A 25694-nucleotide genomic window follows, 5' to 3' on the forward strand; every position below is an offset into this window, starting at 1 on the left:
CCATTTGTAGTGAATCTTTGGGGGTCTGCAATGCTGAGCTTTTTGTCAGTCTGTTGAGCTTCTATCCCATGCCAAAGACCTCTGCAATAAATCCTTTTCAACTGCACCAAATTAAAATTGTTAACTCTTTCACTCATCTGTGCTTATGTGTTTGTACACGGTTTGCATGCACCACACATTTTCATTGGTGATCCAACTGAATTAGGCAACGGTGAATGATATGTCCTAAAGATGCAGGAAATAAATAACTACGCTTTATTATTATTACTATTATTATTAGTATTATTATTCCAGGGGAAACCCTGCAGCGGTACCTCACACTTAGAGTAATTCACCAGAGATGAGCTGTGAGGTTCTGTGACAGCTGTGTGCATCGAGGGCACCACTCTATGCGTGTGCTTGCATGTGTGTGTGTGTGCGCGAGGGGGTGTGTGTGCGTGTGTGAGAGAGAGTCCGCAGTGTTAGTGTGGGCGTTTGCATGCGTCTCATGAAAAGTGGAATAGGTGAACTCTTGCGTGGGCAGCCTCTGCGCTGTTTTGTGAATGAAGTGCTTTTAGTCTGCACTCAAGGAGAAATTGGCATGTTTACGTTTCTGTGCGTGTGTTTTCCCTTTTAACACTGTCAACTGTCGCTCATCTCGATTTGCAAGCACACACACGTCAGCAGCATACACCCTCTTCTGGGAAATACCCGGGTGCAGCACAGTGCCAGCTCTATCAGGTACTGGCTGGCGCGTTTTGTTGGAAATGGTCACTCTCACAACCCAGGTTCCACGCTTTCCCAGGCTGCGTGGTGAAGCAAAGAGGCGCTGCAGTCAGTCAGAGGAGATGTTTGAACATTCATGTTCACTGCTGCACTGCAGGCAGAATCTCTCCCTCCAAATCTGCAAAGAGGCCAAGCTTTCCTTTGGCACAGGCAGAAGAGGCTTGATTTGAGAGGCTCTTCATTGTTAGTTCACGCTTGTAATCCAAAGCAACTTCTGCAAGTCTGTTGGGTGTATTTCCAGGTGATGGGGTACTCATCATTTTGGAATTAGCTGTTGTATACATGAGCAATTGCGTGGCTAATGTCACATTTATACAAATGCCTCAATAAACACAATGTGTCTGTGTGAGGAAGGGAACCCCAACTAGTTACTGTGGATCTCATTATTCAAGATGGCCAGGATTTTAATTGGCCATTCCTCATTTAACATTTTTTTAATTAAAAGCTATCTGCATTCATAAAAAAAACAAAAAAAAACAATCTGACCTGCTGAAATATTAAAGCACTGAATAAGTAGACTGAATCATTTATGATTCAAAAAGGGAAACAAAATTGAACAATCAGTGGATAAAAAAGTTTAATAAACAGTGATCTGCCCATTTTTATCTGGTAAAAATGGACATTTACAAGGGACAGCCAAGTTTGAAATCTTCTTGGATTATGATAAATTTAGGATGTTTTCAATTTGTATTTTTTAATCCCTCAAATTGTATTAAGTTTTAAAAAAAAACTTTCAGCTTATAAACAATATAAACAACTTCAACTTGATTCCAGCAGATTTTGATAAGAGTTCCAAGAGAATGACCAGAAATCATTTAAGCTGCATGGTCCCAGTAGTGTTAGAGTGGTTTTCCAAATATGAATGTTTTGACAGAATATGGGCTCAGTAGAAAATTACAACATAATGACAATGAAAGCAACCATATGGTCACCACCAGCTTCACTGCCACAGGCTCCCACAAAATGTAACAGCACTCTGAAATGTTAGATATTTGTATTCTGTAGCTTCCACAAAACACCCAAGCATTTACATTGATATATGTGGAGGGAAACTGGTGGTTACATTTCTAGAAATTGACTTCTACCAATCAAGAGGCTTTGCTTGTGGTCAGTGTTGATTTCTAACTCATGCCATAACCAATTAATAAACAGCTTTTAAGAAATTATATTTTTATACTTGAGAGCTTGTAAGTTCTGGTTCAATAGGCCAAAAAGCTTAAGTAACTGCTTAGAAGTGTGCTTAATTCAAAACAAGACTTCCACTTCTATCAGTAGAAATTAAGGGCTACGTTGATTGTCAATGTAAATTTTAAAAAACATTAAAAATGTTTAAAACTGTAAGGTATAAACATTGTTTTTGTACAGTAGCTCAAATTCTTTCAGATTTGACCATTTTTTTTCTACTCAAGCTACATATTATGAGCTGAAACATAAACATGCTTTTATTTTAACGATTTGATTTTAGCTCTGACTGTATTTGAGTTTTTTTCTTGTGCTCAAAAATCTGCTGCAGCCTGTAGTTAGTCGTCTTCTGTCAGACACTGAGAACTCGAGTTGGGGTTTTATAACTTATCCTGCTTTGCATTAACAGGTTAACAGGTTAAATTATCAGAATTTACAAAATCATGCAAAGTTGGCACTTTTAATGGACTTTTAATGCAACTTTGAATTAAAAGTGTCATTATTTACCGAATGACACTTCGTCACAACAGTCATAAGCATTCATAAAGACTTCTTTATGTTCATGACAGGTGTTATGTCATGTTTATGTCATGTTTACTGTCATAAACACACCCCTTCAAATAAAGTGTCACCCACTAAGGCTCACCAACAAACCTATAGGGAAATCAAAAATAGAATGCAATTGAGGTTTATGACTATGAATTTTGACAAAGTGTGAAAGGGTTCAAAGAGGTGAATCATTTTCAGGGTATCGTAAATTATAATGTGTACACTTTAATTCTCAGTATTTCAGTGTTGAGCTAAATGAACAGAGATTACATTTTAACATTCTGGAAAAATAATATTTGTCCTTTGAGCAGAGTCAGATTTGTCTCAGAAGGACACAGAGCTGTAATCTAAAATGATTTGCACAGGGCCAGGCTAGTGACCTCCATTTATTTTTCTGTCATACCTGAAGTGTTGCCCTGTCTGTCCACTGGCGGGTGTGGCATTTTAAACCTAGAGACTACATTAACTTCGCTGACAGTGACAGTTCAGGAGTGTCTCATCAGAAACCTACTCCTTTGGGTTCGTCTCTTTGTGCCCCACTGCCTATAGCGTCAGAAAATACTTTCCCTGTTGGTGCTATCCATGGTCCACATTTTTTATTTGAGTCCTTTCTACATGCATTACTTCTGACTTACCTGTAAAAAGTGAGAAATGGACAAAAAGAGCTTCAGCTAAAGCACAGATGAAATTTCCATTGTTTGTGTTCTTGAAATTTTGGTATTGCCTTGATGGTAATCTTCACTGAAGCTCAAATGCTGAAAGAGAAAAGAAAACAAATTTTAAGCTGTAAAATAAGGAGAAGTACCACTAATATATGATCCCTAGTGTGTATTATCTCTCTTGGCATGCAGTAGTATCAGAAAGTGACACACACACACTTATACTTTAGGCCTGTTTAGAGAGAACATTTTGCTAATTTTGGGGCTGGGATAGGCAGCAAGATTACCCATGGTGTATATTCAAACCCCAAGACCTCCTTGCTATAACGATATAGTAGACATACTATGAAGCTTGCCCATTTGTTGTTCGGTATATGCACTTAATACTTTGTCCGGGGTCGTTTTTACATAAACTTGTACATCGGTGCTGTTCTACAGGGAGGCAATCAGCCTGGGGTTCTGCTGGGCTGCTAAGGAAGCCCAGTTCATGTTAAGGGTGGGCTCAGCTCATCTGTATTGTTGGGTCTAGTCTCTTTTGTCTTTCTCCTGACAATACTCTATAGACTCTCCTCCATGCATAAACCAGGCCAGTTTGTTGAACAATGAAGCACATTAAAGCATTATTAAAGCAGGTGCTTTTGGCAATGTGAGCAGAAGCTGAATCCTGCTGAGCATTTGAAATCAGCATCTCAATGAAGCTTCTCAATAGAGGGAAGCATGAGGGGATCTAGAAAATCCTGGTAGATGGCTGGACTGACTTTGGACCTGATAAAAACACAGCGGACTAAAACAATAAACAATAAATGTGAAACTGAAATTTGGATTTTCAGAAGTTGAAAGCCACAATACTCAAATCATATCACTGTGTGTATTAAATCTACATAAAGCAGGCACTTTACTTTTTGAACGTGGTTGTTGAAATAAGCTTAATGTATTGAGATGCACTTCTTAATGAAATGGATAAATGAAATCTACCAGAAGGAAATTGTTCCAATGTCCATGATAATAATTAGGCAGTCCGTCAAAGGAACGGGTGGAAAATTTATGTCACAAATCATGTCCAAATAAACCTATTTAATGTTCTAAACTAGGATGAGACATTCCACCTACTGTGGTTGACCCGCTGCTGTTTTCAGTTGAGATTATGTATGTTTTTTGGATGTGTTTGAGCTTGCATGAGGCTTGAGTAAGAATCCGTTCTCAATCTGTCTGCTGGTGTAACAGTTTTGACTTCATGCTGCGTCCAAATGACTCTTTCAGTCCCTCTCTTTTTTTTGGAGAGCTCACACAGAAACATGCACACACCAGCAATAAACATGCTCTGTGTCACTGAGGCTCCAAACGGCTGACTCTTCAGAGGAGAGCTCTCTCCCAATGGGAGTCTTGAACCAAACCCAAAGACAAGAGAATAAAGCTTTCCCTTCTTCTGTAGATGCAGCACCCATCTACCCTTTCCTCATTTTCGGTCTGTCACTCACCAACACTCGCTTTCTCTCTTTTCTCTCTTTCCCCTAACAATGAATAAGTTGCAATGCATTCTCAGCCACTGCCAAACCTGAACTTCTGAGCTACAGGTAAAAGATTAAAGCCAAATGACTCGTCGGCTGAAACAGAACTATCGTACCTTTTTTTTGCCATTTGAAAGCACCACTCAGTCCTTCTTCTTAACAGTTGCACTTAAATAAGCTGTGGTGCTTTTTTCCCTTAACTCCAACAGCAGTTTGCTGACACACCTTCATTCCTCTGGTATACAGTCAAAGGATGATAAACTGTTGACTACTCTGCTATGCTGCCTCTGCTTCCCTAGCTGGCAGTGCAAAGAGCACTGCAGAGGATGAAAGAAAACACAAATAAGGCTGATGCTGCAATTAAAATAAAAATGTTAAACGCATACTGTGATAAGACATATAGAGGTTGTTTTTGTGCTCAGCACATTGATATTGAAACAATTGAGACACCTGAAACTTTTAAAACTGTGCTGATAATGTTAGTCTATAGGCTTAAAAGGCCGGGATAGTCATTGCAGCAAAGTGCTAACTTTATCCTTATTCTATGTCATTAATAAGCAGCCATATCTATTTTACCTGCTCCCATAAACAGTTTGTTAAAATTTAAGACTCTCTTCAAGGCTCCATGGTTACACATCTTCATCCATGTGCAAAATTGCAAACTGTGGTTTTGAGAACATGACTGGAACGACTTTTTTGTTTCAAAGTAGAGTGTTGAAATTGTTTTTTTTCTGTCGAAAAACAATTTTAAACACTTATTGTGATTTATTTGTTTAATACGTTTAGCATTTGTAGGTTTTCTGACTTAAAAAAAGAAAACTGAATGTTCTGTGTTGTATACAGTAGTAGGACACCTACAGCTTATTATTTTGATTAGCTTAAAATCCTGTTTGTTTGACACTATAACACAGGACCCATCTCCCTTAGTTGCCATGGAGACAGCATTAGGCAGTGGTGCCTCAATGTTTTTTTGTGTTTCTTTACGTAGCCCCATGCCAAGCCATCCTGCTTGTTGGGGGCTCACCCGTGCCAACTGCGTATGTGGGCGGATATATGGGTGCATGCGTATGTTTTACTGACTCTTGAGTGAGTGGGAGAGAAAGGAATGGAAGATATCAAAACAATATGGGGAGGCATCGTGATAATGAACCGAAAAAAATAAAAAAGAAAAGAAAAGCTAGGGGAAAGAGTGACATGAAGATAAATTAATGATGAGTATGTGTGGGACAAATGCACTGTGATCAGACCTACATTACGTGCGCACACAGAATTTCCAGCAGAGGATGATGACAGTACGCACATGTGAGTGAGCAGGGTAAGTGTGTGGGTGGAGGGATGCCGCAACAGTGCAGCTTATTCTGCCTTCGGTTTGATCTCTGCAACTCTCTCACAGGGGTTCTCACTGCATTACTTCACAGTGGTTCACACAGCTTGATGCCAAATACAGACTGCTTCTCATTATTTTATGGCATGACAGCCTGTAATTGACACCATGGATTTTGAATTCTGGAAACGATCTTTATTTCTCAGCAATATGAGCATTAGACCGGTACAAAACTAAAGTAGTCACTCACTGCATATACATTTTGGCATGCACTATTCTTTTTTTATTCTTCTTTTGTGACAATATTCTAATTACTGTTACCAAATTCATGACATATTTACGCATGGTTATAAATTAGTAGAAACACAGTCGTTATTCTTGCTTCAATGTATTGTTACTTCTGGTCTGAAGGTGTCACTGTTGGATTTGTAGAATAATCTGTGTTGTTCAAGTTCTCCCTCAAACTTCTGCCACTCAATTGTGCATCTACCTTTCATTTCAATTAGTCTTTGTGAATTTCAGCTGCATTAGCATCACTGCTTTTGTAGACCATGTTCTCCACTACTGCAGAGTCAGCACAACTGGAACTTAAATATCACTGGAAGAACCCGATAATAACATTGTTTTAGTTCCTGTAAGCCACACAAATGCTTCACTCACCTCAGGTTGCTGGATGCCTGAAACTTAAAGCGTAACTTGAATCATCACTCAACTGATTAATTTGGTTCATTACTGTAAAGCCAATTGCAAGCTCTCAGAATATTGCATTTTCTTCCAAAATGGTTAGTTGAGCCTCTAAATTTATCAAAATGAAAGTAGGGCTATTAGGATCATTTCCCAACCAGTCCTCCAGTATTTCTACCTTTTTGCTTCACACACACAATCACCTCCTCCAGTGTTTTGAATCTTTATTCTTAATCCAATATTTACCATCCATGTAACCAAACAATCAATGTTTCTGGAGACACAAAAATAAATGTTTTATATAGCAAGTAAATATTATAATTAAATGGGGCTCTGGATAAATGTCAGCTGTGCTTTTTGCTTTGCAAACTTAACTATAGATTGATTTATCATTATCTTATTCTTATATTTTCTGCTACTTAGTGCGTACATAGATAACTATTGTATTTAATTCAGGCATAACTATTTTTATATATCCTGTATCTTGCTCAGTCAGTGCTAGAAATAGCAGTGATCGATCAGTCTAGTGATGATTCTCATGATGTCAGCATGATGGAAAATCAGTTAGCGTTTAGACAAAGTTTTTTTTTAATATAGTAAAATGTATGTTTCTGTGTTTTATGCAAATTTTACTGCATCTTTGTTTTATGATGTATATTATTATTGAGCATTGGGACTGCTGTACAAATTCTATAGTTAAAGAAGGTTTGGCCTCAGGCTGTGCCAGAACTCCAGAACCTGTTACTGATGGACATAAACTTTGATGAGCTGTGGTCACATGATAGTACCTACACATGTTCAGCTGTAAAAAAAAATATTTCAAAGGGAAAACTATATAGTCTCTGGGAGAATTGAGTCATCACTGCTGAAATTGCAAAGTGAAGAAGAAAGTGAAGAAGTAATAGGAGTGTGGAGGGTTACTGTTTGCATCTTTCAAGCATAACAGAGGGTCAGGTAGGAGGTCTTTCCATGGATATGGTCATCTGAACATGATTTAGTTGGCATTTCTTACAGCTGTTTGAGGTTAACAAAATATTCACACAGCAATATGCTTCGATGTGGACAAATACCTTGACTATCATCGCTTAAGCTTTGTTTTAAGCTCTCCATTTATATACAATTCAAGCTAATATATTTTTACATCTCACTGTTTCTAGAACCCAAATCCGCTGTTTTTAATCTGAATGTTAAATAATCACCATCACTGGAAGCTGTATCGGACCACAAGTTCAGTCCAACTCTGCACCCGTTTTCCTGTCTGTGTCTCTTTTCAGTATATTTCCTTTCCTCTCACTCAACATTAAAACATCAAATTTCTTATTGCTGTCCCGAGTTTCAGTTTTTTGTGTTTACTCAGTGCTTTTTTTCTCCTGCAATACAAACATAAGCAATATTTGCTTTTGCTCTGGACATCTTGAAAGGATCTTGAGAGTAATCAGTGCAGCAAAATCTCTCTGAGGGACTCAGATCTTACTGCATCATGGCCCAAATCACATAAACAAATCGCATATATCCCTTTAGACATGTGTAAATATTATTTTACAAGTTTTGCACATCCCTTTCTGTATATCCCATTACTTGCCCCAGCTTTAAGAAAATATTCAGTGCATTGAAATGTGGATGATTACTGCTAGAAATACTAGACTGTATTGCTTTCTAAGTTGAGATGAAGCATGCTAAATAAACATGTGATTACACATGCACAATGTTCTAGACTCAGGTGTCAATATAGGTAGAGGGGCAGGGGAAAAAATAAGACTTCGACCAGGAAGATGTTCAAAGCAAACCCAAAAATGCTGCGCTCTTTATATACTCAGATCAGAGATAAACCACAAATAGGATCAGTCTGTTGCTACTGTCCTTAATTGGAGCACCTCCTTATGATTGAATTAGCATTACGTTATAGAGTGTCGTTCAGAAGTTTACAGGAACTCATCATAAGCTTGAATATTATATTAGTTTTGGACTTTTAATGATGCATTTCACCATGCATGGATGATCTTTGATTGATAATGCACCATATAACTCCAAGCAGGGCCAAATTTCTGCATACGGAGTTAGCTATATTCACACATCTCAACCAATAATAGTTTAAAACTTTAATGCATGTTTGAGATCATTGCCTTGTTGAATACGTTTTTTTTTTTTTTGTTTTGTTTTAAATGTGACATTTGAGGCTAGATGACAATATAACAATACATATTAAAATTAAATGAGCTTTATCAAAATGAATGAAGATCATACAAAAACAAGTCCCTTTTTATTGATTTGGCTTGTCTCCTTGCCAGATACAAGCCTTATTTAATAAATCCAAATATGCAACTGGGACAGCACTATGAGGTTCTTTATGAGGTTAAACTGTCCTGGCAGTGTGGGCAATCTGGCTTCTCTATCTGGCATGCCTGAAATGCTACAGCATGACATGTGAAAAGTAGAAATTAAACTCATATAAATCACAAAACCATTATGACATTCATTGTATTGATGAGTATAAATTCCAGATGCATTTTCCCAACAAACGCCTCTCTATTGAGTCATACGATGGAGGCACTAAGTTAAATGAGACAGGCAGTCCTGTTTGTAATGAACATCCACTATCCAAACTGAAAGGCACTATTTTAATAGTAATCTTCGCAGAAAATGTTCTTCATCATAAATATGAAATGGTATGATGAAACAGTTTGAAATAAAAATTATTTTATTCATTCAGATGAACACTATTTGTGCATATTTCAATGACCTGAATGGAAAATTCTTTCAGAGAATTGAAGCTCATTTGATGTTCTTTTTTTGAATACTTCACTTGTGTGTCGGCATACTTAGAACTTTTTTCAGACTTTCACGAGTAGCTGGTGACTTTCTCTGTTGACAGAGGTTAATACAGCAGCAAGCATATTTACAGGGCCAACGGAAATAAGCAAACAGTTTCAGGGTGGATAATTGAAAGAAACAGGAAATTTCCTTGTGGGCTAAAGGCGTTGGCATTAAAATTAAGTCAGTGCCCGGGTTAAAATAAAGAAGACAGACCAGGCTGTTTGCATCACTAGCTTGCACTCACTGGGACAACCAATGTGAAACTGGCAGTGGAATGCGCCATGTGACCCTTTTAGTCCTGTAGGACAGGGGCTAACTGCCAGTTACCACAAGAGCATCGAGCTGTAGTGGACCTTTTTTCAGTTATCGAGCTGCTACATGTCTCTGGGACATGTCACACTAGATGGCTAGTAGAAAAAATAAAGTTTATGCCGTAAAGAGTATAATAATAATAATAATAATTAATTTAAAAAATACTACATGAATACAGAAAAATCACATCAAAGTATCTCTTTCCTCATGGTCTTCAGACCTGAGAGATGAAGTAACAGTAAATGTTTCCTTAAAGTTGTCAAATAGCCTCCAAGGTGCTATTTTCTAAAAGACAATGCGAGTCCCTTTGTTGTTGTCTACTGTCGCACACCACTTTACACAGTTAATGATCACAAAATACCAATTTGCCCACATCACCTCTTATTAGGCTGAACCTGGTAAGCTTCCATCCAATGACCACAGAGTGAGAATTATTGCTGAATTAAAGTGAACAATGCTTTGTTAAGTCTTTAGGGAAATTACATTTTACAGTACAAATTGCAGAGGAATAATTAAAAAGATAACCAGCTGAAAGTAGGAAGTGAGAGGCGGGTTTAAAATACAGCAGGATGTGACAAAAAGCACTTTGCTGTTTGTTGTTAGGATTGTGCTGCACAGCAGGACCAATTTCCACATTAACACCTTCTCTGTTTTAGCGCTGCAGAAATGGGGCGCCGCTGTGATGACGGTGTGGCTATCTAACTTCATTTTAAGGCTGGTGCGTGTATGGGGGATAAACACATCTTCAGTCATTAGTCTACCTCCCACGTTCTTCCTCTTTCTCCTCTCTCATACCTGATCTGCAGCATATTGAGCCAGAGACCCGCTGACTTGTAAGAGATGGGGTCATTAGGCCAAACACGTGCTGCTGTGAAACCCACTGTGTTCCACATGTCTGGTATTATCACCTACAGACATGACAATAGATGAGCACATTTTGGCCATTAATCATTGTTGAAGTAGAGCAAAATAAGGGTCTCGGTCTGTTTTCATTCAGGTCACTCAGAGTCCCTAAAATAAGATGTCTTCACCGTGGATTGTGTTTATAGAAACCTTGTCTCCTAGTTTTGATCTCTAAATTTAAGCACTGATCTGCCTTTACCTCCCCAGATTCCTGCAAGCAGGGCTGTTGCAGGATTTTGATTGAATGAGTTGAAGTCGTCAGTCAACAACAGCACGCCAAAGAGTAAACCCAATCTGTAAATTACACTGAGGATTGTGGGTGATATCAGCAAACAGATGCACAGTGCAGATGGGTTGGTTTTCTTTCTCTTTTTTTTTTTTTTAGTAAGCGCACAAAGCCAAATCTGAATGTGTCCACAGGGCTTTCAGAGGGCTTGCATTTGTAATATCATTCAGGCTGGCAAGCAGAGCGTTTAAAGCTAGGTGTTGGAGATGCTTTGGGACCCATATTGAACCATTTTAAATTATAATGTTCGCTGCTGCATACCAAAGAATTAGGACGAAGACTTCAAGTACCCATATACTGAAGGTAGGTCTCTCAAAGGACATCAGTCCAGATTTTTCTAATGAAAAGGAGGGACACAAGATTGAATTTCATTACCAAGTGCCGGTCTGAATAATTTGGGTATCTGTGAGGTTGTGATCTCATCACTAGGATGTCATTTTACCTTGTCAATCTATCACTTTGTCTAAATGGTTAGATAGAGGGTTATAAAATGCAATGTTTCTGAACAATCAAGGGTATTGTAATTCATTCTTTTTTTCTTGTTTTGTGTGAGATCTAAAACAAAATCTACATTTTTGACTGATTAAAACAATCACAGTGTAGAGGTTTTACATTAAGTGCTTAAATAGAAGGTAACTGAACTTCTCTTGTGTATTGAAGACGTTTCACTTTTCATCCAAAAGGTTTCCTCAGTTCGTAAGACAAGGCTCATACATTGCAGTCAGAACTATCACAACGACAAGGCTGCAAAGGTCACTAATGAGCCTTTGACCCTATCCTTCATTCACCTTATTGTGTGGGTCGTTTTCATTTCACTCAAACATGTCACCTGAGGCTGACAATATTTGAGTTGTTTTCGTCACCTGTCTGATGAAGCCTTTTGGATGAGAAAAGAAATGTCTTCAAAAAACAAGAAAAGAAGTTCAATTGCCTTTTGTTTAAGGTCTAAGGATGTCTGTTTATACCAACATGTAGATCATTTGAGGCAGAGCCAAAGGAAAAAAAAGTTGTGCCCCACCGTTGCTATTTTGAGGTATGACTTTTGAATAAAATAAACATTGAAGGACTTGGACAATTATCCCCATTTATTTATCAAAGCAGAGGTGGATAAGCTTTGTGAGTACATACGGTTTGTTGAGATGTTTATGGACTAGAAATTGAGGGAGTTTTTATATTTAGTGCATTTGTCAAAGAGCAGAAAAAAAAAATAAACAAAACATTTTCCGTATTTGACCTGCTGATAACCAATTAGAACCAATCATGGGGGAATTATGTGATTGCACTTTCTGGAAGATGGATTAGTGCATCTCTGAGTAAAAGAAAAAGGACCATATCTTTCTTCAAACATCTTATTGAAAAGCAAGAACAAACATTTTACTTATTTATATATTTTTTTTAAATCAAAATGAAAGCAAAAAATATCTGTGAAATACTTTTCTTCTCGATCAAGTGTTTGTGGACATCTCCATTGCCCTTTCAAATACTACTCCTCAAAAATTAACAATTGCTTCTTTTCAACTCTTACCCCCCAGATTTTTCCCGGCCCTTCCCTTCTCCATATATTATTTAAACTCGCATTTAAGGTGTTTTTGTCATTCCACTGAACGTGTTACCAAAACGCAATTCAATTTATATGATAAAAACATTCTCGGCATTCACAAAACATAAATAATTTCCCAGCGGTGCACACGCGTTGTTGCTGCCCATGTAGTTGCTGCTGCCGCCAGGCCGATTAGAGCCAGTGCCTCTAGGCCATTACAACATTGATTGGAATCATATTTTGTTGCAGAGGCGGCAGATACTGATCGACAAGCAAACTCCTAGGCAGGTTTCACATATGGGAGATGATGTGCTTGCTATTAATTAAATCAGTCTGTACCAGAAACCAAGAGTGAATGATGGCTTGTATTTAACTGAAATAAATAACCGGATTTGAGGGGGAAAATGTAAATGACGTATGTCCCCTTGAGTGTTTACCCCCCCAATACACACAGTTACACAACACAGTTCTGTCTTTATGATTTAGACTCTGTCACTTTGGGGCTGGCATGTAACAGTCTTCATGTGTGTGTTTTATGACAGAAACCACAAATACATTCTTATCCCACAAACAAGTTGCAAGATGAAACATGGAACATTCTTGTTTTTTTCACATAATTAAACTCCAAAACATGTGGTATTCTTTATCTCCCATAACCCTAAACATTTCTTCTGAAGTTTATAATTTGTCCCAGGGTTGCTTTGGAAACTGGATGATGGACTCATGCATCATTGCATGTTTTTGACCCTCAACCAACAAGTCGTGACTTGACTTTTATCCTTGGAAATTCAAGGCTGATTCTGACAAAGACAGACGGATCCCATAAGTTCCAGCTGTTTATTCTTGCTGGGCCATAAATCTCTTGCTGCTGTCTCCATACAGACAGACTAATGGAGATGCGACTTTCTTTCTTTTATCTCTTTCTCGCTGTGAAATTGATGTGTGAGCAGCTAAATGTAGACTCAAAAGGAAACCATCTGTGAAATGTTGAAATGTTGATGCAAGCACTTAAAAAAAAACAACAGTTTTTCTACCTGGAGTTATAAGTCTTTAATCATGTCACAGAAGCTCTGTGCATGCAGCTCTTATTTTTAATTGAATTCCTTTTGCATGTAGAGGCAAATGATGAAATGTGCTTAAATAGTTGCTTTTCTACATCATCATTTGATTTTATATATGAAATAGGAGAAAATGAGACCAAGCATTTTGCTTGTGTGTGTGTGTGTGTGTGCATGTGCATATCACAAGCCTTCATGTAGCACAAGTTATATAAAAGATTTGACTTGCAAATTTGACCATATTAAATTTTTTCTGCTGATAAATAATTGAGTATAATGAATGAACACTTTTAATGTGAAAGATTTTTTTTTACATTTCATTTCATTTAAAATAGTTTGATTAAAAAAAAAATTCAGTGCCTTGTAAAAGTATTCATTGTCCTTGAATTCGTCAGGGTTGTGTATTGGGATTTAATGTTATAGCCCAGTGTGATGAGTAGCATTGTTGTCAAATAAATGGAATTTTACATCGTTTAAAAATAACACGTTTTGTCATCAGTGCTTTTCATTCACTGGTGAACTTTGCAGAAGTATGAAGAAATTTTTCCTTTTTCCTTATTTGGTTTTGTCAATCTAAGATATTCAAGGTTTTCATATTTTTCAGCTGCCATCTTTAAGAAGTAGTTTTCATATTCAAGAAGTTGAATTCGAAGAAATCTGCTTCTTTTTCAAAACCTTTTACTCTAATAGACCTAAATAAATTCCATTCCAACCAATTACCTTCATAAGTCCCCCAAGTAGTAAATCCATCTGTGTGTAATGTCATTTTAGCATAAATACAGCCAATATTCCCCATGGTGGTGGCAGTGTTATGCTGTTGAGATGCTTTAAATGTGCACGAGCTTCTTCTTTACTCACTTTCTACAAGATCAAGTGCAAAATGCGAGGTTAAACTTTGCCCAAATTTTAGATGTAAACCATTGTGTTTACAGTTCTCTCTTTCCTTCCCCATCTGCCTCATGGCCATTCACTATTGGGTTGTAGGCAAACATGGAAGTGACATTTAAAAATAAAAGCAGAGTAGTGTGAAAACACCTTCAGGTGGTCGCAGCTGTCAGCGCTTCCACCCACAACAGCCATACCAGGCCAATTGCTGCATCAGATGAACTGCTAACTGCTCTGATGAATATGCCCTAGTATTTGAATGAGCATGACTCATTTCATTACGCAAAGAAGAGATGTTTGGAGAGACTCAACTCTCTCCATCACATAAATATCACATTATAAATACCATGTTAACCTTTTTTTTTTTTTTTACTTAAATGAGCATCACGTTAATTGGTCTGTCTAAATTGCCCCTAGGTGTGAGTGTGTGTGTGCATGGTTGTGTGTCTCTGTGTTGCCCTGTGACAGACTGGCGACCTGTCCAGGGTGTACCCCGCCTCTCGCCCGGCACGCCAGCTGGAGATAGGCACCAGCAATCCTCCCGACCCCACTGAGGGACAAGGGTGAAAGAAAATGGATGGATGGATTAAAAAGTAAATATGTGTCAGTAGTTCAAATCATTAAAAACTCACCTGGTTTTTCAAGTGTTTAAATATTTATATTTGAAAACGACAACGTATGACCAAGTAAAAAAAAAAAAAAGGTTTTACTGTCTGTTTATATTTGTAATTAATGCTATTTCAGGGACATATTATGATACGCGGTCATAGGGGGACAGTTTGGATTGAAATTTACAAGAGGTGGACTTCATTTGGAGTCAACAACCACAGACAAATCTAGCATGTGGGCTAAAACTGTGCAATTTGTTGTGTTAAGCAACGTCTGAACCAGAGGCAATGTTGGACTCTTTATACTGATGCTAAAAAGTAAAAGAAGTGAACTGTTGGATCGAGGCCCAAATTCTGCTTTTCAGATTAAAGTTAATATCATTAAGAGACCAAGAATCCAAGAGGGGAGCAGGACAGCATTGAAGTTGGGTCTAATCTCTCTCATTGTCACTTGACAATATTTCAGAGATTCTCTACTTGGTTTAGTTCAGATAAGCTTATTGGCCAATCAAGCCCAGTGATAACATGGTATTTAATCCAGGTAATGGGATCCTTGGCTGTGTGAGCAGATGCCAAGTCCTGCTAGAAAATGAAATCAATCTCTTTGTAAAAGCTTGTCAGCTGTGTTTTCCGCAAAGTGCTCCAACATTTTCGAATAGATGGCCTCAAAATCCTCTCAAGGCTGTATTTGCTTCCATTTTTCTTTTGTTGGTTTGCTTTGCTTACCACACTTTTTCCTTGCGCTGAACTTTCTGTTAATATGCTTCGACATAGCTCCTTGGGAAGTAATCTTCTTTACTAATCATGTTTTGTGGCTCACCAATGACTGCAGAAGGATTGTCGAGTTAGCACTTGTTAAGCAAGGCCATGTTATGGCATTCTGATTTATTGAAATTTCACCTGTAACTTGTACTATGCCTGAGTGCTTAATTGCCTCCCTTTTGTGAGTCAGTGTCTGTCATGTGAGCTGCGCAGAGCACCTTTTCAAATTTGCCCTGTCTACAGCCAGCTACCACTTAGTCATGGCTACTTAAAGACAGCTTTGATGGACTCTGTTGCAGTCACACTGCTAGTTAGAGCTTGTTAACCCAGATACTTTGAATACAAGGTCAGGTTTAATATACCCCATAAGCTCTTTCAGAGTCTCTCATTCTATTAAGGGATCCATTTAAATATATGCTTGTATGAGAACACAGTTTTATGTTGTATATTTATGTCTGATTTAACACAGGTGTGTCTTGTATTGTTCATGTTGGTATTTATGCACGTGGTGAGCGGGGCTCATCTGTTAACGCTCGGCTCTTTGCGCACCACTACCCATCTATTCACAGCACCTTTTAGTCAATGCTCAACCACATAGCAGTGGGAACTTTGGGAAATGTTATGAAGCAGACTGTCAGCATCAGCATGCTCTTCCCACATTCATCACTCGTCTACCTTTCCTCAGAATAAGCCTACATTTTGTTCAAATCAAGCAGACTAGGGCAAATAAATGGTGGCATGAATAACTGAATGATTTTGTCTCTCCAGCGTTCCCACCGTCAGAGTATGAATGAAATAACACGCTGTGATAGATGGTTAGAGCTGTGCACTTATAAAGAGGACATAAAAGAGGCCCTTTATGTAATATTTATTGGATTTGCAAATACAGTCTTGCTACGACGGCAGGACTCATAAGCATATCCATAAGAGATGACCTTCCATCATGCAATATTCATCTCACTGTCAAAGAAAAAAATCCTTTCCCCGCGGTCCGACCTCTGACTCCAAGCATAATCAACGGACCCTGGAGTGGGACAAGTAGAGGGAGGGAAAGAGCGTTCTGCCTCTGCAACCGTCTTCCTTTCTCGGCTGGAAGTGGGCCACAGTAAATCAGCCTTGCTTGAGACTGTGGATTAGCATTATGCTTATGCATCTGCTCTACGCAAGAGCTTGCAAGGGAAAACACACTGCACACAGGAAGGCAAAACTGTAAACACCTCACCCCCTTCTTTTTTTTTTTTTTTTCTCCCTCCTTGCCCATCGCCATGGCAACGGGACAAGAGACTTGGGCTTCCTTGTTTGTAGACACTTTGTAGCCCCATTGGTTTTCTTTCTAAGTGTATAATCAATGCCCATAAAAGTACCCAATATTTGTCCTTTGCAGTTATGGAACATTGACTGTTAGTTTTGATTCTCCTTATGTATGTCTTTGGTCTCACTTTAAGTCCTTTAAGCTCTCTGGCTTGTCTATTAGGTGGCATTTCTCATGTTTCAGGTTTCTAATGCAGCTTGCCTTTCTTCTCATTCCTGGAAGGTGTAGAATATCTTTTCTCTGTAACATTTGGCTCTGCAGAGAGACATGCACTACACAGTTGCCAGGTTACAGAGACAGATAAAATATTGTGAAGAATTTATCCATAATGAATAGTCACATTGGACAGTCTTTGGCATTAAGGAAGTTTTGAAATTATCACCTTGAGATGTACTTGTGGCCCTGGTCCACATCTACTGCTGTTGCTTGTTATTCCACTCAGCGTGTCCATGATTTCAGAGCAGATCCAAATGACTGGGGCCTGGCCTTATTGAGCTCTTTGTAACCTTTTGGCTTTTGCAGCACAAGCATTTGCCCCTGGGAGGTTTCCCTTCAGGAACAGAAGCATTTATGCTGCAAGAAGCCGTAGTTCCATATCGCCTTTCCATCAAGCCGCTTACACAGATTCATGCTTAGTAGACAGAGAGGCCCATAAGGGAGAAAAGTGCACACAACCATTGCAATGATAGAATGTCAGCAGAGGCAACAACACGCTGTACTGAAAGCCCAGCGAACTGAGTAGTGTTTACATTTATTCAGCAAGCATCAATGCGTGGAAACGGCTTCATATGTGCAATATAGTCAAAGCTAACAGAGTTTCTTTGGATTGTGATTCGTATCTGTGGGTGTGAGGTTCCCAGACGCACTTCCTTATTTAGTCTTCCTCACTGCCTAAAGCAATCAGCAAGATAGTATTGATCTAACGTTCTACTGCGGACTCTTTCTAAAGGTCTATTGTTGCAGACAAAACTATTACTTTGAATTGTTACTGAAATGTTGTTCATAGGTGCCACACCTTTTTTTTTATAACACTACATGAAAAGAAAACTCTTAGATGTTTCTTGGCTCTAGCATCATTTTTCATCCCTGAAAAATCTTACTGGGTTTCTTGATTCAAAAAGGTTGTAACTGGCTGCACAAAAGACATGTTTTGAAACGTTTTTGATGCCTGAGTTCTAAGATGTGATCCCACAGTTGAAATAGTTTATAGCAATGAGTACTTAAAAAAACTTAGTCTTTTCTTTGACATATTTAACTTTTTTATGCAAGTGAGACTCAAGAAATTAAAAATCATCACAAAGATTTCAGTAACTCGATTCAAAAACGGAAACGTATGCATTATGTAGCTGCAGCACAAACAGAGGGTTATATTTTAAGAGTTTATTTAGTCTGCTAATGTTGATGATTACGGCTTAAGCCTAAAAGTGATGTATTCAGACAAATGTGTGAAAAGTTGAGTGGAAGAAAAAAATTGTGGTGGAAGAGGGTGCACAAACAATAGGGATAACTGTAGCCTTAAGAAGATTGCCAAACAAAGCCCATTTCAGAGTTTAGGCTAAATTCAAAATGTATTTGATTTACCTGTTCCATTTCTTGTCTTGCCGCTCCTGCTCAGCCATAGACAATCAGAAGTATATTACCTGGGCTAAGTAGAAAAAAGAACTGCAGTACTTTTTTTCAGATTAGTAAAGCACCCATTGAGATTGTTTATACTGCGTCCGCACTGCTGCACGAAACACCGCCTTGCTCAGCAGTGTGGGCACACTGACATCCATCAAAATTGGAATCCATCTTGTTTTTGCCGGCTCTCGCATTTCCCACACTATATCCTTGGGGTTTCCAGCAGAGCGGAGCCACACATAGCGTAAATCAGGATGATCAGGAACATCATCCAGTCTACAGCGCACTTCTCTAGGGGACCAGGGATGCATGCAGTCTTAATTTTGGGGTAAACTTTACATTTCATTTAGAAGGCTTAAGGGAAAGTGGAGAGAGACGGAATCTAAGTTGGTTGAGGTGCAGTGATGATTCGAGGAGCCATGTATTCTGCTCTGTTTGGTTTTGGGTCAGTATGTCCATCTACTGGGTTATTTTGAAGCAATTCAAGCTTCCTCCAGCTTTATAGAGATTCTGATTACATTTTCCAGGAGTACATGGTACCTGCTTACACTGAAGGATCAATACCTGCTTTAAAGACCGTGATGTTATTTATTAGTAGTTCTATAATGTTTTTACTAAATCTTTGAAATAAACAAACTTCAGCAATTTACAAGCTTGCATTGGCCCTTATCATTGTTAAACCAAACATCTTCTATTGTAGTCTGGACTCAAGTCATGAGAACTTTTTACATTTCTAATACACTTTAAATAGAGAAAACAACATTTTATACAGGGTCTTGGGGAATTGTGTTCATCTAAATACCTCTTACCTTCTAGGCAATTTCAGTCAGTTTATATCTTTAAATGTAATTCGTTTTGAGTCTTTAGGCTGCACAATTGAGAGATAAAAGAACATTTCTAGGAAGTCCTTTGTGGCTCCAGAAGGAGACACGGGGTACTTGATAAACAGACAGTGGAGGATATAATTTGCGTCATCATTTATGGATGAAAAGACTGATAACGTATCTCAAATTTTAAATTCAAGTAAGCAGAATGCTGGCCTTTGTTGGTCCACATATGTATATATAATCTAGGATAAAGTAGGATGATCATTCGGTGGTCAGTACACACAATAAGAACATCTATGGGTCTCATTCTGCCCCTGTGGCTTTTTTGCAGGATGCTTTGGCTTTTTTCCTCAAGATGAATTTACCAGTTAACAAAGACACAGAGTGACAAGGCACAGCTCCAGCACGGCCACCTAGTGACATGGCTGACCAGGTGTTAGACACATCCCATGCAGCCTCTGGGCTTGCTTCATCTGCTTGCTCCTCACGGCCCATTAAGTTCATTCCGGGAGATGGAGCATAATGTGATACCCTGGACAGTAGTTGTTAAGCAAACATGCACACAGAAATATCCACACACTACATCTGCAGCACAAATATTCCCCAGACATAGCAGCCGGAGCCAGAGACAGCAGGTGTGTAGCTGCTCAAATATGTTCTGCCGCGATGCCGGTGCCAATCTCCCACAAGACCACAAAAAGTAAATCACGTGGAACAACGGTGCGACATGATGGCAGCGCAATGAGAGAGACAGCAGGAGTTTGGAGGACGTGGAAGAAGAGGACAGTGTTTGAAATCTGTGCCAAAATTTCGGTTGCATCTGCATCCCACACAGGAAGAACTTGTTTGAAACTCTTCACTTTTATTGGATATTTTTGACACATGTTGGGGATTTTTTTTTTTTGAACAAACATTAAAGAAATGATTAGTTTGATTAAAAAACTTGAATTATTCTTAATTCCTAAAATGACATTTGTTGTGAAAAAAAAAATGCTTTAAAGGTGTTTTTTTCCCCCTATTATGGTGCTTTAAGAAGCCTCTTTGCAGTGCCAACATAGTATCAAAAAATGAACACACATCCACACAGTTTGATATCTGATGCTGCTGAGAGTGCTGATAGCCAAAAGTTTTCTTTAAAGAGTGAACAGTCAGGCGTCTGGATTTATCAGTGAAAGCCTCCCGTCTCCCCATCTCTCCATCCATTCCCCTCACTGCCCAACTCCTTCCCTCTGCCCCCTTCATGTCCCTTAGAGTAAAATATGAGCACAGTTGCTCTATAAATCTGCACTGGAGATAATGAGAGTTGGTCCTCTTAGTACAGTGGGCCTCCAGCCAAGCTTGGTGCCTGTGACATCATGCTTTGGGGAAGTGAGAAGATTGATGTGTGCGGCAAAACTGTGCCTTTGCTTCCTGGGCAAGCACACAGAGTTCCCAAATTTAAGTGTGCGTGTACATTTGTGATGTCATATTGCTGTTGTGACCCAACATTGAATTTGGACTAGAGGTTTGAATTTGTCTGGATTCAGAACCATTTTAATTTTTCTGATCTTTCACTAGTTTCCAAACGTCTTCTGAGTTAAACTCATCACATTAAAGCTAAAATGTGCCAATTTCTTTTACTTAAAAATAAAAAGTGTATTAGTCACATCATATATTTACTAGAAACAATGGTAAAAATGTGTGATGTGATTTAAAATACATCAATGGTGCGTGTATGCACCAAAAAGAATCAGAAGCAAATGTTTTTGTTTTGTCTAAAATCAAAAGGCAAAACTGCAGTAAAGTCCTAACACTTAACATTTATGTAGGAACAATTTGTAGACAAAAGGGGATTTTATATAACAGAAATTGTTCAATATTCGCACCTGGTTAGCTTGCAGGTGTTTCTTAATAAATTTTAAATAATTTTATAAAACTTAATTTATGTCAATCACTTAATATGGTTGAGTAAAACTCAACTTTTTTACCTGTTAATTAGAAATACACTGCCCAAAATGCTTGGAAAAAATCCTTCTGTTGGTTATGGTTCACTCCAAATACTGTTGGTCAGAAACATTAAATTTTTTGTAAAAGATTATATTTGAAATGTTGCATATGACTGCCCATTTGTTAGGAAGGCAGCTGAGTTCAGATTTGTCATTGACCCCCCTTTACATAGAAGATAAGCCCCAAAAGGTCAGTACTGGCTGTTTGCAGATTGCTTTTTTAATGGAAATTTGAGGACAAGAAAAACCTGTGGCAGAAAAAAAAAAGTGCACAAGCAAAAGGGTTAACCACAGCCTTGGGAAGATTGTAAATTGTAAAGTAAGGCCTGTTCAAGAATTTGGGAAAGACTCACAAGGAGTGGACTACAGCTGGAATCAGTGCTTCAAGTGCCACCAATATGAGCTACCACTAAAACAAAAAACAACTGGATTGTTGCTCAGTGGACCAAAATCTTCTTTTCAGATGAAAGTCTATGTCACATTTCATTCGGAAAGAAAATTCACAAAGTCTGGGGGAAGAATGAAGAGGCTCAAAATGTGAGTTGCCTGAGGTCCAGTGTGATATTTCCACAGTCAGTGATGAGCCAAAGAGCCATGTCATCTGCCTAACAAAATCCAACGTCAACACAGTGGTAACCGGGACTCTTTTTTTTTTTTTCTCTGCAGTACTTCCCCCTTGTCCCTGGTGACAAGTTTTATGGAGATGCTAATTTAATTTTGCAAAAGGACTTGGCACCTTCCCTCACTGCCAGACGTACCGATACTTGATCGGGGTTTCACTGTGCTGAATTTCCCAGCAAAGTCATCTGATCTTAAACCCACAGAAGATCTATTCCATGTTGTAGAGAGGAAGATCAGAAACACCAGACCCAATAAAGCAGATGAGCTGCAGGCCGCTATCAAAGCCATCCTACCATTAGACCTCGACAGAACTACGGCTGACTCATGCATGCAGAAATCCTGAATATGGACAGTCATTTTTAATAAGTTAAACGTTATTGAAAGGTTTATTTATTTCAGTAACTTAACTCACAAAGTGAAAGCATATAAAATAATTACATAATGGCTAAAGTTTTGAAGGCCTTATTTCTTCAGTGATGATGATTTTCCACTTGCAACTAATGAAAACAAAAGCATTTAAGATTAGAATATTAGACCAATAAAATATTTTCAATTCAGAAATGTGGAGTTTATGTAATGTATGTTTTAAAACCTGGCTTAAATGTTGAGTACTCGTTGGAATGCATTTTGTAATTTACTGAATATTACTGCACTGTACAGTTTATGACCATACATTTCAGTAGGCTGAAAGTCTATATTTTATTATCTTAAGTGACAGTTAAGAAATATTGAGGAAAAAAAACATAAATTTGGTGGCCGTTAGCTTACTAAGCCATAATTATCACAATAAATCAAGATAAATGCTTGAAAATGTTTCCCGTTGTTTAAATAAACTACTGAGATAATTTCATTTTGAGGGCTTTTTCCTTTTTTTTTTTTTGATGCATTTGTATTATTTAATTAGAGAAAACCTGTTGGCCATTGTTTTTGTTTTAAAGTACTATGTTTAACACTACCCACATTGTTTTCCTAATGGAGAAGAAGAAGACGTCTGACACTTTGACCTTAGATCCACTTTTGATCATGTGACACGTCATTTCTCAAGCATTTGTGAATTCTTCAGAACCGGTGTAGAACCTGAGCACAAAGGTAAATATTTAACTATAGATGAGTGAGGATAAAATAAGCTAACATGATGTCCCAGAAAAATAGAAAAAGAAGTGAGATAGTCTTTCCACCCTGACTCCATTATTTGGTGTCGATGTGATCTTTTGTGAGGCTGAGTGCTCCTGATAGACGCTTCAGGAAGTGAGAAGGGTGCTGTGGCATGAGGAAGGTCATCAATATCCGATCTGCACAACGTTTTTCTGTACACTTTTGTTTGTATACCCGTCTTTTCCTTTGCCTTTCATCATTTTACATTATGTCCTTCTCTTGTGAGTGCATACTTGTATACCTCTGTCCTCCTTCCATCATCCACACCTCAGCGTGGCCGAGAAGCATCAAATATCTCAAATACAGTCTCGCCTTCGTGTTTCAATCTTCTCCTCCTTTGTGAAATATTTATCTCCCTCTGACTTTCCACTTCCTTTGCCCCTCAGGAGTCAAGAGAAACCACCTATAAATCTGACCCAGGGGCCTTGAGGTGAATAGAAAAGCGACAGGATGCTTTACCGCCATCCCTTTATACTGACCTTCAGTTCCTTTTATCCAGCAAATCCAACCAAAACCCCCACCAACACACGCGGTTTCTGTCTGTTTTTCCGCTTCTTATTCTCGCAGTGGGGCTGTTGGAGAACGTGTGAGGCCCAAGGACTGACATGGGAAGCAAACTGTTAAGTGAAATGTTTCTTCTCATATACAAACATGCAGAGTGTGAAGACACTTTGTCCCTCCGTACACCGAATTACAGAAGCCAGGATGTATGCATGCTCACAGAAATTAAGTTTTCACTTGCATTTGGATGTTTTTTTTTTTGTTGTTTTTTTTTTTATTCCAACCCCAAAACTTTACAGACTTTAACTGAACCTTATTGGATAGATATGAAGTGGGTATGTAAACATTTTTTTTATTTTGTCCTTTTACTCTGACACCCCTAAGAGAATCTCATTGCAACAAATTGCCTAAAATGTGTTTGAAAATTACAGTCAAACCCAAATCCTCAGGTCCAACATGTTTGTGGAAAAACCTAAAAGCTGCTTTCCACAAATTATCCATCTAACCTATCTAAGCTTGAATGTTTTTATGAAGAGGAGAGAAAAAAAAATCATTTTCTAGATATGCTAAGCTGCTATAGACATACATCAGCAGACCTGCAGCTGTAACTGTAGCAAATACACGTGTTTTACACTATTCAGACTTTTATTTACTAAAAATATATAATATATTTTAGATATATTATATATTTAGAAATATATAATTTCCTTCCCCTACATAATCATGCACCACCTTGTTTTGGTCTATCACATTTATAATGTGGAAAAAATCAAGTTGTGTGTGTACTTTTGCAAGACTCTACCAGTAAATAAAGATTGATCCAGTGTGCAATATGTACTTCAAGGTGATGTGTATATAATTATAAGCATTCAGTTATAAATAAAAGCAATGTATAGGTGTGCTGAGCTGCATACTGTGTACAGATTATAGAGCAAAGAATAAAAGACAAGGTATTCTGTGACTTCACGCTAATAAGAGTAGTTACTTTTGGTTTATACAATTTAAATTATCCGAAGGCATTTTAATTAATGTATCAAATCCATTTCTTCCAAGGGAATTGGTTTGACCTGACAGTCTGTGTACCACCACTAACCCATTCATTTTCTCCTCATATTTTTACAACTTTGGAGATTTTCCTTTATGATTTATTTTTTTCAAAAGCATCTAAACCTCACATACTATCTGTTAGAGCGTCACTTGAACATGCTGGCAGCAAATTGTTGTCCTGTTTCAAATTTTGTCCAGCCTGCAGAGCTGTAGATAATGGTGAGCTGCTCATGTCAATAGAAATTTGTCATAGAATCAATCAAAGGGAAGGCACTACTAATGTGTTAATCTGTTTTTTACTCAATGCTTTGTCAAATTGTTGACTGCTGGTTATTGTGCAGTTGCATTGTGGGCTATTTCACTAGTTGTATAATTTCAAACAAGCCCTGTTAATTATGCCAGCTACCTCTTCTATTTACATTAGTCTTTTAGAGCGATGGCATTAGAAGGACGTTCAAGTTATTTATCCTATCCATAATCAAGTCCATCTTTTCAACTTGTGAAGTCTGTGCAATTCTTGTTGTTTGCAAAGTCAAAGAAAATAAATTTGTTGCTATCTTCAAGCTGTTACTACTATCTCATTGTTGAAAGATGCTCCTTGCCTTTGAGACAAGTGGCCCCATTGCCACTTATGCATCCACACAGACAGAAAAGACAGGAGGGGATTCATCTTGACGTGCGATGTCTCTTTCCTTGCAACAGAATGACGCCGTTTGTCTGTAACTGAAGGTCGAGCTTGAATCCCTCGCTCTTGTCAAACCAAACCACCCACTTCTTTATTGTCTGT

General features: G+C 38.2%; 1 protein-coding gene across 9 annotated transcripts in view; it reads left to right on the top strand.

Moving 5' to 3' along the window:
- dlgap2a (discs, large (Drosophila) homolog-associated protein 2a) overlaps positions 1–25694 on the top strand; it is a 137918-nt gene that overhangs the window by 42146 nt on the left and 70078 nt on the right. The gene's annotated exons all lie outside the window — the stretch shown is intronic.

This window comes from Poecilia reticulata, chromosome 22 (assembly GCF_904066995.2).
Source record: "Poecilia reticulata chromosome 22, P_reticulata-male-v2, whole genome shotgun sequence".
In the NCBI taxonomy this organism is placed as follows: Eukaryota; Metazoa; Chordata; class Actinopteri; order Cyprinodontiformes; family Poeciliidae; genus Poecilia; species Poecilia reticulata.